The sequence below is a fragment of the Mesoplodon densirostris genome, chromosome 6, assembly GCF_025265405.1.
Source record: "Mesoplodon densirostris isolate mMesDen1 chromosome 6, mMesDen1 primary haplotype, whole genome shotgun sequence".
NCBI lineage: Eukaryota > Metazoa > Chordata > Mammalia > Artiodactyla > Ziphiidae > Mesoplodon > Mesoplodon densirostris.
The window spans coordinates 63,284,846-63,301,526 of NC_082666.1; the positions used below are offsets into that span (position 1 = coordinate 63,284,846).

At 36.6% G+C, this 16,681-nt stretch overlaps 1 protein-coding gene across 6 annotated transcripts in view; it reads left to right on the forward strand.

Moving 5' to 3' along the window:
• Positions 1 to 16,681, forward strand: part of NFIB (nuclear factor I B) — a 233,444-nt gene that overhangs the window by 149,402 nt on the left and 67,361 nt on the right. The gene's annotated exons all lie outside the window — the stretch shown is intronic.

A 16,681-nucleotide genomic window follows, 5' to 3' on the forward strand; every position in this document is an offset into this window, starting at 1 on the left:
GTCTGGGTCCCCTGGCATTCACAGAGAGCACCACACTTGAGTCCCTGGGGGCAGTTTTAATAGCTGTGGCTGCCGGGACAAGGGGCAGTGGACAGGGGATGAGGAGAGGAGATGGAGGGGACTCTTGACTGACCCTTGCCTCAGTGGGAATGAGCTTGGGGAGAGATGGCAGCTGAGTTTCTGAGGCTGTGGGATCAGGACAGTAATGAAGGAAGAGGCTTCAGTGCCAGGTTATTGCAGTTGCTGGAGTTCAGTGGCCTCCATCTTGTTTTCCATTACCTTTTTTGAGGTTCATGTGCTTTACATTTGCACAGGTCAGGGGCTCACTTGGTACACAGTCACAAGTGTAATTTAAACCTAAGATATACTCTCCTTTCACAAAGCTGTGAGAGAAATGACTAGTTCTTGGGCTATAGCTAGTTATTCAAGCTTTTGTTTTTCCTGTTTCCTTACTTTGTAACTGCATAGCATGATCTTGTGGTATCTGAAATGACATCATCATGGGGTAACATAGAGTCCAAGTGAAAATTTAATACATTGATGTAGGCCCTTCATTTATACTTGCACCTAGTTCCAGAAAACTTTCAAGAGGTCTCGCAGCTAAATAAGTTGCAGTTTGTTAAATTTTGGAAGACATCATGTCACGTGTTTTTCTTTTTTTTGCTGAGTGCCTAGGTTCCCCACAGGGAGGGTTAGAGTCCCCGTGTGAAAAGAGGTCTCCCTCATAATTAGCCTAGGTTAGGTTATGGCTGTGCCTGCTACCCTGAGTAGTTCTTTCACTAAAGTACCTCAGGTTCCTTTTACAATGACCGCCTGCATCTGAAGTTTCTTCTCAATTTAAATTCTTTTCCCTCTCCATATTTACAGGGTCGGCTTTTGTAGCATATGGCTACAATTTAATAATGCAAAGCATTTTCCTTCTCACAGCTGGAAAGCTGGGATTGTTCGATATCACAGAGAGAGTGGACTTGCTCCAGGCTAGTTAAAATCACTGAACTCTGCAGAAGCTAAGCTTGCTGGAAGTATCGTCCTATACAAAGGCACCCAGGGGACCCTACCTTGCATATGAGAGCATCATGCTTGGAAAGAGGGATCAATTCTGTATATTGCAAGCAGAATAAAATGTTAAGTCGATACATATATATATCTAGCTACTTAGATTTTAATCTGTTTCTACCTCACAAGATTGAAAAATGCGTTTTCAACTTACTAGGCAGATCAACTAAAATCTCATTTCTTTTTTCTTTTTCTGTAACTATCAGAAAGTATCAAGGTGTCAAGTAACTTAAGCAAGTACTTTTGTGTGGTAATTTGACACATGTTGGCTTTTACCTAATAGTATCATTGGTGGTCAGAGAATTTAAGAAAAAAATCAGGTTTTGGTTTTCAAAGTTGTTATAACTTTGGGTCTTTTGGGGTCTTTTAACTTGTGTGCTGGTCTTCAGGGTCCTTGCACTCTTTCTTTTTTTTTTTTTTTTTTCTGCGGTACGCGGGCCTCTCACTGCTGTGGCCTCTCCCGTTGCGGAGCACAGGCTCCGGACGCGCAGGCTCAGCGGCCATGGCTCACGGGCCCAGCCGCTCTGCGGCATGTGGGATCCTCCCGGACCGGGGCACAAACCCGTGTCCCCTGCATCGGCAGGCAGACTCTCAACCACTGCGCCACCAGGGAAGCCCTCTTTCATTTTATTTTATGTAATAGAACTAGGGACACTTTCCTGTTTGCACTGAAATATTTCTAATTCTTGACGCCAATAGAGATATCCCCTTCCCCACCCCTATTCCATACCTGAGCGTATTCATTTCCCCAAGACATTCAGGAGGAAGAACACAGAAAAACCACTTGACTTTCAGATTTGATCTTATCATCATTAAAGTCATCATGTACACTTGTTAATGACATGAAACAAACAGTGACATGATGTATTTTAAAAATATATACATTGTATGGTTCCATTGATATGACATGTCTGGAATAGGCAAATCCATAAAGGCAGCGGTTTGGAGATGTTGGGGGAAATGGATATGTGACTGCTAATGGGTGTGGCGTTTCTTTTTAAGGTGATGAAAATGATCTGGAATTAGATAGATACAATACTCTTTGAATATACTGCAAACCACTGAATTGTGCACTTTAAAAGGGTATGAGAGTTATATCTCAATAAAGCTGTAATTTTGTTATGGTTTTTAAAAAATGCTTATGAGCCATCAGGAGAAAAGGGTTTGGGATGCAGGGCTAAGATTGAGATTTGGAGGGTTTGTCTGGGGCTTAGAGACCTCAGGAGATCAAGGAAGAGGCCCCAGGGAGCCCTGGCACAAGGAAGTCACATGGCAAATGATACGCGTTTACCTGTGCATTTCTCAACGAGCTGCAGTCTGCGTCAGTGGAGCCCCTTTTTCTGGAGAGGTACAGAGGCCACTGACAGATAACCAATGGCGAGTGACATGATTTATTGTAAGATACTGGCTCCACTGTTTATTTTGTGGCACTTTTGTAAGTGTAGTGGATTTTTAGTTTCAAAATTTAGTATTTTGGATTGTAGTCATCTTCTGAATTGAATTCTTTCAAGCTGAGCAATGTTTTCTAAATAAGTAAGCAAGGAATAGAAGATGATCCTCTCACATCACGACATACTAAAGCATTCTACTATTTTATACTTAATATGTCCTTATTGATATCTAGAAATAACCCACATGAATTACATTGCTTTATATAATGTTGACTGGTGAACCATGGAGTGTCCATGAGTTTTTGAGAGAGCATGTAGAAAGACGAGTTGAGAGACAAGGAAAGACCACTGATGGAGTTACTCTTATAACAGATGAGGAAGGCAAAATATTTTTTTAAGTGCTGAATCTTAATGTGTTATTCTAAAAAATATTGACATGCTCTCCTTTTAACTAGAGCACCTAGATTATTTTAATAATTTTCCTAATCTCTGTAACTGGTATTTTTGCCTTGGGTCTTTATCCCTGTGATACATCTGGTGATCTTCAGAATGTGCAAGTCTGATTATTTCATTCCCCTCCCCTATCTGTGTCAAAGGTTCCCTCTAGGCTAAGCCTAATCTTTCCATGGCATCTAATACAGCCCTTCATGGTGTGTTCTCTCCTTGCCCTTCCACTGCCCACGTGGACCTTGTATCCAGGCTAAGGCCTTTATGTCTTTGTGTTGTTTTTCTGCCTAGAATGCCTGTACCCCCTTGACACCTTATCAGTGAAACTTCTCCAGACCCTGTCTGTAGTACAGCTTTACCATAATGGCACCTATATCACAATTTACTTGTCTTTTTCACTTAGTGGATTCTGAACACCTTCAGGTGAGGACTGTATAACTCCATTTGTAAACCCAGTATCTAAGGCAATGTCTGGTCAGAGACAGTGTTCATCAGTGTTCAGGATTTATGAAATAGAGGCTTAGACCTACAGTAGGCTAAAGCAATTGTAACTTGTTCTTGAGGTTACATCCCCAGCCCCAGAACCTGACCTAAGTCAGGAAAAGTAGGGTGCTTCATAGAGACAGTTATGGTGGGCTTCTTCTGCCCTGTAGGTACACTACACCCTAGATATGACTGTTTCGGAGACGTTCTGAACTCCTAACTCGTGTAGCATGGTCTGATGATGAATTTTGTAGGGACGTATCAGACTGAGAATTGCAGTGCTCTAATATGATTACTGATTTAGAATACCAGTCTTAGATGGATCGAGTTCTCTTCTCCCAATCAAATGAATTATAGAGAAGTCCTGTTTGCTGTTTTATGCTTTTGTTTAGTGAGTGTACCAAAATGTTCCTAGCGTCTGCATGATCATGAATATGGAAGCAGGTAAGGTAGCTTTCTAGAAGTAGCAAAAATTGCATGTAATGGAAGTCATTATTTTCAAAACTTTTCCTGATTACATTGACTGTTCCTTATTCGTTTGTGATTCTTTTTGTGATGTGGAAATACTGATTTCTGAAAATTTCGAGACTACTGTTTATAGGTTAAGGCGGTAATTTATTTATTTTTACTTTATTAAGGTATAATTGACATAGAATAAATTGCATATCTACCTATTATGTATAATATATACTTATTATATATTATATATGTATATACACATATATATACACACACACATATATATATGAAGGGAATAAACACTCACCAAATATCCATAGCCATATATTTATGTGTCTATTTCTGGTCCATCTCATTGATCTATATGTCTGTCTTTTGCAATACCAAGTTTCTTCTTGATTTCCATAACTTATTTATAATAAGTGTTTATAATAACTTAAAAAAATTATTTTAGGTCCTTTGTATTTTCACGTAAATAGAATCAGCTTGTCAAATTCTACCAAAAAAAAAAAAAGTCTGCTAGAATTTTGACTTAGAGTAGTGAGATTTAAATCCAGGTCTTTTTAGGCAATACAGCAAAATAATTATCATTAGCTATCTAGTATAAGGTCCACCTTTCTGGCTTAACTTCTCATTCATATTCTCCCAACTCTTCACTAAAACTTCCATGAGTATATGTAAAACCTTGAAAGTTTTTTCTAAGTACACTAAAACTAAGACTAAAGGAATTAGAATCTCAGTGGTGAGATATCCATAACTATATGACCCATATAGTTTAATCTAAAACATGGTGGTTTTCCTATCTTTTATCTCATGAAAGATATCAGTGTTGATTCCTTGAGAAATTGTAGACATTTAAGTTTGATTACACCCTATTATCATCCCCTAGGTTCAGAGCTTTTTCTATATCAATTTAAAAGGCTATAAACCCAGAGACCAGCAGGGTTAGGAAATGGGTTATAGAGAGGGAGTGGAGTATGGGAAGACATCTAGCAGTCTGATTCCATTTCCTAACAGGAATCCTTCAAAAATTCTCCACTCTGGGCTAGAGTCTTAATTCCTAACACCACAGATAAGGATCTTTGTAAAGTTGGCCCCATCTCTCTTTCCAGAAAGTGAGGGTTTTCATGTACTTCTTGGTAGGATCTTACATATCTAGGGTGGGGTGAGAAGAGCCCACCACTTTATAGTAGAGGTTCATTAGATGAAAGACCTGCAGTCACTAGATTGGTTGGAATTGGAACTTCAACTAACACTGTTATTAGTACTACAAGTACTGCCATTACCAATAATCATTTATTGAACCCTAAGCACTTCATATGCACGTTCTTATTTAATATTCACCTCAAATCTATGAGTTCAGTATTACTATTATTATTTCCATTTCACAAATGAGAATTGGAGGGGGTAGAGAATTTAAGTATTTATTCAGTCATTAATAAAAAAAGGAGCAAGTGTGGAAATTGAACTGAGATAGAGTTTAAAGTGCTTATCACAGAGCCTGGCATATAACACTGAACAAATGATAGCCACTATTATTTTATTATCATCATTATTATGGTTATTATTACTCTTTATTTATATTAAGTAATTTAATCAAAGTTATCCAGCTAGTAAATGATAAGAATCTAGATCCAATTATGTCAATTCTAGAGCCCTCAATCTCAACCTAAAAATACAGTATGCTTTTTTGAGGCAAAACCCTAAATTTGGATAGACTACCCTGTAAGTAAAAAGAAAACAACCAGCTATGCCCTTGGTGAGAAAATACTGAAGAACAAGGGAAAGGGTCTGTCATTAAGATCCAGAAGAACATATCTTTGAAAATGAAAACTAGAAGAAATTTCAGAGAAAACATTTTGTTTACTTAGAAAAAGGGACTTACATGAAAAATGAACAGATAAAATAATAGCTTCAATGAACAGAGTACCATGTGAGTTAAGAAAGACTAGCAAGAAAACTAAAACTGCTTTCATATAGTTAAAATCTGGATTGGAAGAATAAAAAACAGAACTGATATTGTGGAAATAATCACTGATATAGATATTTGCTCCAAAAGCAGAGGAAAAGAACAGAGAGGTTAAAAATGGTGAGAAAAAGGTTTATGATGGGAGAATAGAAAATTAAGCATTTATTTAGGTGTTCTTAGTGAGAAATCAGAGCATTTAGGAAAGAAATAGAATCAAGGACAAATGAAGAAAACTTTTGTGAGCTCAACATAATCTAAATATGCTGGTTCATATGGCTAATATATCCAGCCAATAGTAATAATATCTAAATATTATCCTGTTGCAGTTTTTGTATTTCATGGGTAAAAAGAAGAATCTTGTAATTATCCTAGAGGAAAAAGTTACCTGCATTTCTTTTAATGTTCAAGGAATTTTATTTCTCATCAAAGGTGATAGAAATAGATTCTTTATTATTTGTGGTCTTGAAAAATAGTCCCTCATTTTCTTTGTAAAAATTTTACTTGAAAACCTGTTGCAGTTGACAAAGTGATGCACCAAAATTAAAAAAGAAAAAATTTAGGATGAGGAAAGTCCTCAGATATATACTGATCGTTATAAATATAGCAATAACTGCAGACTGATAATGAGAATAATAATTAAATAGAAAGTTATATCTAAGTAATTATTGTAAATAAGATTATAGACATAAACTCCAATGTAAAAAGTAGTTCTTGAATATATATATGTATGTATGTATGTGTATATATATATATATATATATATATGCAATTAATAACAGTTTTCTAGGTCTCAAATTCCAGATCAGTTTTTTTTTAATTGTGGTAAAATACATATGACATAAAATTTACCATTTTAAGTGTATAGTTCAGTAGTGTTAAGTTTATTCACTTTGTTATGCAACCAATCTCTGGAACTTTTTCATCTTGTAAAACTGAAACTCTGTACCTGTTAAATAACAACTCACTCTTCCCCCTTCCCCCCAGCCCCTGGCAACCACCATTCTCCTTTGTTTCTATGAGTTTGACTCTCTAGATACCTCATCTAAGTGAAATCATACAATGTTTGCCTTTTTGTGACTGATTTATTTACAGGTTACATTTTTAAGGACTGAAAGGAGGAGGAGGCTTGAAGAGGTTGGGTAACTAGGAATGTCAGGCTAATTTTCTCATTTTAGTATAATTTTTTTTGGCTTTGCTAAAGAGTCTTTATTGTTTGTTTTTATGTCTATTTCTGCTTAGATTTGTTATTAGGGAAGCCTGCTTCTCTTCTTGGAGTCAAGTACATTTTCAGCCTCAATTGATATGATCACGTGTTGTTGTTTTTTATTACTGTTGTTTGTTTGTTTTTTCTCTATTACATCGCTAGATTTCCTAATAGTGAACTGCACTCATTCCTGGAATAAACTCTAATGATAATAGTGTATCTTTTTTTGGTAACATTGTTATATTCTGTTTGAATATATGAATTGAATATATTCAATTTTATTTAGGATTCTTTTTTTTTTTCCATCCAAAATAGTTAGTTTTTAATCCCTTGAAGTTACACCATCAAACTTGATGAGAGTTATTTTAATAGGTATTCTTTTTTTTTTTTTTTTTTTTTCTTTTTGCGGTATGCGGGCCTCTCACTGTTGTGGCCTCTCCCGTTGCGGAGCACAGGCTCCGGATGCGCAGGCCCAGCGGCCATGGCTCACGGGCCCAGCCGCTCCGCGGCATATGGGATCCTCCCAGACCGGAGGCACGAACCCGTATCCCCTGCATCGGCAGGCGGACTCTTAACCACTGCGCCACCAGGGAGGCCCTTTAATAGGTATTCTTGTGCACATTTCTCCTTAAGTATACTTTATCCTCAATGCATAACTTTTAAACTTAAGAGAAAAAAAACAGCAAGCAGGAAGGATACAATGCAATATGCATTTCATTTTGTTCCAAACAAGCAGCTAAAAAAAAAAGAAAAAAAAAAAAAAGGACAGCATACATTAAACAAAGTGCATCAGTTCCAACGAGTTAGTATTAGAAAGAGGCCTAATTCGCTGAAGACAGTCAGAGGCCTGCCAGGGTGAGACTTCTGGCTGGTTCCAGCGCTGTGTTTAGGATTCCTGAAGTTGCACTTACATGTTTGCTTGATCTTTGGTTGGTTGCTTGCTTGCTTTGTTTTGATAAGTGACATTGCAAGTTTAGTTATTTAAGTTTTGCTGGCCTAATAAAGGCTTATGACAGCGCCTGCTTCATAAAGTAACTTGTCATCATTTTCTACAGCCTGGGAGAGTGTAAATAGCATTGAGATTTGAAGGCAAGGTAAAGGATAGATAAAATCCAGCTGTGCACCCATCTGTACCTAGGTCATTTTTAAAAGTGGTTTTAAAAATACCTTTTTATGCTGTTCTAGGGTTTTCAAATTTTAAAGTGCATATGAACTCATTAAGCTACAGATTCTGATTTCGAGGGTCTTGGTGGAGCCTGAGCTTCTGCATTTCCAGCAAGCTCCCAGGTTATGCCAGTGCTGTTGGTTCTGGGACCACATTTCGAATAACAAGAGACTAGCGTAGTGGTTCCCAAACTTTGCTGCACATTGGAATCACCTGGGCAACGTTTAGAACATCCTCATGTCTGGGTCATATCCATACCAGTTAAATCAGAATAGCTGGGAGTGGAAGCCACGCATAAATTGCTTTTTAAGAACCCCAGGTGGTTCAAATGATCAGCAAATTTTGGGGACCACTGCACTAGGTAATGTTCTATTCAGGGTCCACTTTGCACAATTGTGGTTACTTTTATTTTAGTAAGTAATTGCCCCTTTTAAGTTTTCAAAGTTGCGGTCAGTAAGTTGTATGTGTTAATCTCATAATTCTTTTAATGCATTTGGTTTCTATGGTTATGTCTCCCTTCTATTCTTGTAGTTATATATTTTTGCCTTCTCTTTTTTCCCTTAATGAAGCTTGCAAATGATTTTTCTGTTTTGCTTGTCTTTTCAAAGAATCATCTTTCCTTTCATTGTTTCAAATATTCCTCTTTTTTCTATTGTATTAATTTCAGCTTTTATCTTTAATTCCCTTTTGAATTTTTGTTGGATTGTTTTGCTGTTTTTCTTTTATGGTAAACAATTTTCCTTTTTCTTTTGTCTTTTTCTTTTCATTGCTTTCTAGATGGCTGACAGTTTTTCTTTTGATTTTCTGTCTGATTCATGGCTTATTTTCTTAATTTTCATGTAATTCAGAAGATATGGTCACTTTTTTTTTAACTTTTAGTTTTATTTGCCAAAGATGAGACAGAATGGCATGAAAAATTCTCCACTTTTAAGAATTTGTTAACATTTTCTTTTTGGTCAAGGACATGATCAATTTTTATAAAATTTCCGTGGATATACCAACAGAGTATAAGAGGTATTTGAATGATATAAAATAAGTCTAATAGCCTAATAGTCATGTTCAAATCTAAAAGACACATTCTAAAAAATAAGTCTAATTGTCTAATAGTCATGTTCAAATCTAAAAGATGTATTCAGAGTTCTCACTATAGTTATATTTTTATCAAGTTTCTTGTATTTTATTAGATTTTATTTTATGTATTTCTCCACAATATTGTTCGCTGCATCAATACATTGTTTGGTGCATGTATTGGTGCATTTCTCCACAATATTGTTTGGTGCATGTCATTCATAATGTTCTTTAACCTGTTCATTTTAATTCATCTCAAATTCCATCTTAAAACCATTGCTAATTGACACAGATTACTTTTTGTGTGAATTTGCCTGACTTCTCTGCCTACTATTTTTTTTTTTTTTTTTTTCTTTTTGCGGTATGTGGGCCTCTCACTGTTGTGGCCTCTCCCGTTGCGGAGCACAGGCTCCGGATGCGCAGGCCCAGCGGCCATGGCTCACGGGCCCAGCCGCTCCGCGGCATATGGGATCCTCCCAGACCGGGGCACGAACCCGTATCCCCTGCATCGGCAGGCGGACTCTTAACCACTTGCGCCACCAGGGAGGCCCTCTGCCTACTATTTTATTTTCAACTTTTTGTTCTTATTCTCACTTTGTCTTAAGTATGTTCCTTAAAAGTAGCTGGATTTTGTTTGCTTAAGTTAATCTAATGCTCTCTTTATGGGATAATTCAGTTCACTTACATTTGTTATAATGATTGATATATTTGATTTTATTCCTCTTGTTTTACTTTAATCATTTATTTATATCTTATGTCCTTATTTTGACTGTTCCTATTCATTGTATTTTGTTTCCTAGCTGTTAATTTGGAAGTTCTGTCTTCCCTTTCCCTGCTTTTAAAATGAAATGTCTCTCATTATTTGAAAATAATACACAGCTTTCATATTGACTCACAGGGACTATGATTATCTGGTATTTTAGAGAAGAGAAATGGGGGGACGTAGAAAAGTTGCTTAACTTGCCTTAAGTTTACATAGTAAGTGACAGAGCTGATTTTTAGTATAGTTTAATGTAATTTAATATAATTATATTAATTGTAGTATATTTTAAGATGATATTATAAAATTTAATTTAATTTTATTATAATTTCAATATAGTAAAAATAAACATAGCCCACTTAGTAAACCATAAAGTATCTGTGCTAAGAAATTTTAAAATCTGCAAGAATTGATTTTCTTGAATAATATGTAATAAAATTGTCTCAAGATCAGAAAATAGGAGTAGATTAAATTTCGTGAAACACTTGGAGTTGTCTAAGAATCTTCTCTGAAACACATTCTGGAAAGATGATTTTACCAGTGAGTTTTTCCAAACTTTCAACTTTTTTTTTTTATGAAAAATAATGACTGTCATCCAAACCATTTTATGAAGCATGCATATAACCCTGGTATGAAAACTTGGCAAATAAAATACAAAGATTCCCACAAAAGTATCCCAACTACAAATAGAGAATTTGGAAGAAAACTGTTAATAAACCAGTTCAACAGTAAATTTAAAAAGCTATGTTCCATGGACCAACAAAGATAATTTAATCTAAGAATTCGTAATATGTAACAACAAAAAATGCTGTAATGGAAAAAAAGGATAATCTCACAATGCCAAAAAGACATTTAATAATACTCAACAACGATTCTGATCAGAAAACTTTAAAAAAAACTCTGAGAAAACTAGGAATAAACGAATATATCAGATGATGAGAAAAAATCAATCATCAATTAATGGCCAAAATTATTAACTGTGAAACTCTAGAAGTATTCTCATTAACATTATGAATAAAATATTCCTGCTAGCACTATTCCTATTTTACATATTTTTGAAAGTTCTCTTCAGAAAAATAATGCATATGTATGTGAAAAATCTAACCTTATTATAATTAAATGAAAGTTATAACATTAATGTAATGATATCTTTTCTCTATCAACTTGCCACAGTTAAAAACAAATCCCATTAATATGACTAATATGTAATTCTGGCAGCAGGGTGGTGACATGGAAACACTCATGATCTGCCTGAGGGAGTATAAATTGGCAAAAACCTTTATGGAAAGCAGCTTGACAGTTTTTACCAAGAGCTTTAAAAGAGTTTATGTCCTTTGACCCAGTAATTCCACTTCTGGGAACTCCAGCCTAAGGAAATCATAAGAATTGCTGACAAAAATTTGTGTCCTAGGATGTTAATGGCAGTGCTGTTTATAATATTTTTTAAACTGGGAAATAACCTAAAATGCCAAACAATGGGAGAATGGTCAAATAAAGTATGATACAGCCATGCAGTATAATATCGTGCAGGCATTAAAATCATGCTTTTGGAAAAGTATTTAATCTAAAGGGAAAGATACAGTGTTAATTAGAAAAAGGTAGGATATGCATTTATTTATATTTTATCTCAATTTTATAAAAATCCATATTTATATATATTATATATATGTAGGAAAAGTTTAATGGACTCAAAGGAAATACTTAAAAATATAAATAATATATTAATATACTACTATCAGAGTGTGTTAAAGTCAGAAAAATTCTGACTCTACCAGGTCATTTCAATCACCATCAGGGATTTACATTTCATGTTGAAGGACAAACTTAATTGTAAATTTATACTAAAATGTTAGCTATAGGCTGAGATTCAGTCTCTGTGCAGAGAATTGTTATCTTTGCTGTGATTAGTGTATCTATTTTATAATCACAGTTTCCATCCTTAACCATGGACAGTTCAGATCAGTTGAGAAACTGAAGAGAGTCCTGTCTTATAACACCACTACCAGAAAAATCACCAATGGGTTAGTTTTGGTAGCTGAAGTTTTATGAAGATTGGCAAAGAGCTAGTATGAAATAATCTTATCTTCTCCCCCTTTACATCTATAAACAAAACAATTTAGGCATCTTTTACACTCAGTTGAAGGAAGTGAACAATTGGAATCCTAGGGCTGGAGCATGCCTGTGAGATACCCAGTGTCCTCTTCTTTCTCCAAACTGAGCAATGCAAGAAAACTAACAGGAAAACAACCATGTAAAAAGTGGAATCTGAGAGTTGCATGGGCTTTTGAAGTGCTCTTATCCAACTTCCTACCCAAAGTGAGAATTCTTAAATCCAATGGAGGGGTCTTTACATCCACTGGGAAACCCCCTATATTTGTAGACACAGGTTTCCTCATTCTGTAAAATGGTAACAACTTGAGGATAATTGTGGGCATGATGTGCGTTCATGCTTTCTAAGATCTTGGTGCAGTAGCTTGGCATGTGTTGGTTATTATTACCTTTGCAAGGTCTCACATTCCTTTCTAGGACTTTTCTTATTGGATGACAAATCTGTTTACTGAGCCAAGAAAACAGTTCCTGGAACTATGCAGAATAAGTCTAATCCACCATCTACATTAACAGTCCTTCAAATACTTGAAGACAGCTTTCATGAATTTAATAACTGCTTTCTGTGTTTTTTTTTAATTTCAAGAATAGAACACAGTAGACCATAAAAATGAGCCATTATCAGTCTTCCTTTGGATTTTCTGTGTAAATGTTGTTTAACATTTAAATGGTGCTGATTATAATTTGAGATATTAACAGTTAGATATGCCATTGCGTCCCTCTGTTATTGTTTGTAAAGGAGGTTAAACACTATATTAACTTCTGAGTCGTGATTTATTGTTGCTTTTGTTAGAGAAGAATAAAAACAGTAAAATAATATAATTTGATACTGCCTTTGAGAATTTTCAGTTTGCAGAGGTCTTTATTTCCTACTCAATTTTATTTTTTAAAAAGCATACATGTAGTGTAAATACAGCATCACATAAATGCTAAGTTGTTCTTTGCTTCCTGGTGTAAGCTGTCGTGTAGTATTGCTCAGTAACCATTAAGCAGCTGCTCTTTCTCAGAGCTGCTCATATTTCCTTTGGTAGATGAAGGGAATTTACTCTATGAATGTCTCCAAATTGCTTTAAGATCTTTGGCCTCTGTGTCAGCTATTTAGATTCACAGTGGTCTATGTAACACATGAAAACCATGTTTTTAGAAGGCCCCAGAAGCCTGGAGGTTACACATGAGGTTGTATTAACAGCAAGCACCTGCATATGCTGAGTTTTACCCTCTGTATTGTATAGCAGGGCTTCTGACCCCCTGCATGATCCTCTCCAGTTATTTTGCCAGAGTCCTTAAGTACTCTCTCGTATGCTTGTGAGCAAGCACTATTAGCTGTCCAAGTACCGTGTCATCCACTGTTTCTTTTCTTTAGCCCGCCTCATCTTGGGTAATGTCCGTCCATTGTAAAGGCTGTGCTGCGTGCAAAGATGCATGAAGGGGGCAGCCATCTGCTTCAGGTGCTTCTCCCAGGCTACCCAGCCGCCTGATTCCCACCCACCTCCCTCCTATAAGGTCATGGTCAGCAGGTATTACCACTTATCCTTGGGAGCCTTCCTTTTACTGAGGTCTTGCTGTGCTCCATGCAGGAGTGGAGCCCAGTGGGACCTGTGGTGTTGCATTTTGGCTAGTGGGTGCCAAAGCAGTTCTGACATATTTTCAATGTCTTTCATAGTTTTAGTAAAATCTTTCAGTTTCCCTTGTAGATCCAGATTCCTTAGAACTTGGGGAATTGGGGGTAGGGAGTGGAGAAGCACCCTCAGCATTCTGAGTTGCCTTCCCTTTTCTATGAGATAGTCATTGTATTTGTCTGTGTGCGACTGCCTTGCTGTCTTCCTGCTGGTAGGATTACCTTGAGGTGGCTCTTCCCTCCCTTAGGATTCGGCTCGAGACAGGACCACACATCACTCCATCTTAATGGGCATGACTTAGAAGCAAATGGAGTCCTAACTACTCATTGGAGTGATAAGGAAATGAACTTCAGATAATATCCATGTATTGAAGTGTTATTAAGTATTACACATGGTATAATTTATATAAATGAAATGTTCACTATTCATTCACTCATTCATCGATTTATAAATATTTGTGAACTATTTGAACCCTTCTAGTCCCTTGGTAGTTATTTTGTACTAAATGTCTAAAGTTGTACATTAATTACACAACAAAGTCAGAGATATAATCTGACTGTAATCATTATGCTTTCCCATTTTGCCCAAAAGCTTAAATAAACTCCGCGGCAAACAAGTTCCAGAAAATAACAAGGGTCAGTAGAGTTATCCTTCTATCTTAAGCTATCTTTATCTTCAATATTATAAAATTATTAAGGTGTTCACTTGTGACCATGTTTCAAAAAGCTGAACTTTACATTTGTTCTGCAAGCGTTTCGTAGTTACTGTAATGTGGGCAATGAGTTAGTTGTTAAGGGAGATATAGAGATGAACAAAACCCAGTCAATCCCCCAAATAAGAAGAAACACAAGGCTTGAAAACAATTATCTTGGTAAACTTGAATGTGCAAAGTGATATAAAGTAAGAACAAACTAGGTGCTATGTGAATACAGAAGAAAGAGATTATTTCTAGGTGGCACAGGAGTTGGGAGGGGAGGGTAGAAAAGCAGATTGTGGAGCAGACGGTGGTTGAGCTGGACATTGAAGGCTGTGAGTTGAGCCTGTGGAAAGAGGGCCTTCTGATCAGAGACAGCTACGTTAGAAAGATCTGAGGGCAGGTGTTTACAGAGTACAGTAGGGGAAGGACAAATAATCTTGTCTGATTGGTTAGGCACACAGGCTGTAGTCATGATAAATAAGTTCTCTGTATTTAATGTATTTGTCATATATAAAATGTTATGTTTACCACATGTAAAATAAAGTATAATCTATTATGCTTAAAACAACAAAAGCAATAGAAATCTTTGTATACAATGATAACCTATCAAAATTAAAAACATCTTTGTCTCCAGCCACACAGAGGGAGTCATTGTCCTTTTTTTGTCTCAGTGGCTTTTTAGCACATTGTACAATGTTGTCTACCTGGAAATTTCTCAATAATCACTGAAATGAATTCAACCTGGTGAAAAATTAATTGCTGAAGAAGTAGGCATTTCTTAAAATAGAGCTGCATCAAGTGGGGACACTTTGTTATTATCCTCTTAAAAATGTATATCTTTTTCAGAGCAGTGACTTAACATGAGACCTGAGTTTTATCACCAACTGAGATCTCATAATTTCTTCTCATTCTTTTGCTATTTCTAAAGAAGGTGGATGGATGGGTATAAAACAGTGTTCAGACATATGCAGTGCCCCTGTTTATTCACAGCAGTGAGGCATATGTGCTAATTGAATGACTTTGTCTTTTCATGCTGTGTATGGTTAAAAAGTGGGCTGGTGGCTTTCTTTCTGGTAAAATTTCTAAATGATGATTTACAAATAACTTGAGAGTGTCTGGGATTCAGTGTGCACATTTCAGTGTATGAGTGATTGCTGACTCCATAGGCCAGTCCTAACTTATTGGTAACATTTACTCAGTGCCTACTCTGGGTTTTATATTTTTATCTCACTTATTATTTGTAACAACGATGTAAGGTAGGTAATTTTATTATGTCTAATATATAAATGAGGAATCTGAGGTACAAAGAGTCTAAATGTTCCAGGACTATTATTATTATTAATTTAGAATTATTAATTATTATGATTAATTATTCCAGGGTGCCACACTGACAAACCGTAGTCAGGAGTCAAACCCCAGCTCTTTGACTTGAGTGAGCCATGTTGCTAAAACACCCAGACCTCTCTCATCCCTGCCCTGGATCTAATCTCTTGGTCAGCCCTGAAGCTTTATGTAACATCCAATCAAATTGCCAGTTCTTGGAATTTAGAGTTTCTTCCTGGAAGCATTTTAATTCTGAGGATTTTCACACTCTTATTCTCTCCCTGGGGCAGCACAGAGTAGCCATATCCCTCCTACCTAAGGTGTTCCCTCCCTCCTCACCCTCACTACATTTCCTTCTTCTGGATGAGAACCTGGGGGTAGGACTGGTGTCCCCATCTGCAGTCCTGGACAGAATTAGACCAGCTAGCAAGCATGTCTGACTTACTCAGGCTCCTGACCCGTGGCCCACGGCTACTGTGGGCCCTGGACCTGGAGGTCACGGAAGGGTCAGGAGGCATTCCTGGAGGTCTGGCTTCACCACATTTGCCAGAAAAAGGATCCAGTTCTTGAAATGAAGGGAGTCCCAGGGAGTGGCAGCAAGGGTGAGACAGCAGTAACATCCTGTGAGGTGTATTAATGGTGCACAGAAATAGGTCTGTGTAGAGTACTTGCTGTACGTACGGGTTCTGCTTTTGTGTGATCCATGATGGGAACAAGGGTGGGAGTGCTGGTAACAGCAACTCACTTTTTAATCAGGGAAGGATTTGTGAAAGAACAGTGGTTTCAAGAGATCTTTGGAGTAATTCCAACAAGGTGCTAATTGTGGTTGTGGTTTTCCTTTTTCTTTCTTTCTTTCTTTTTTTTTTTTTTTAATGGGTGGACTTTAGTCTACCAGGTGCTACCGATCTGAGGGCCCCTGAACCTTCATTCCCTA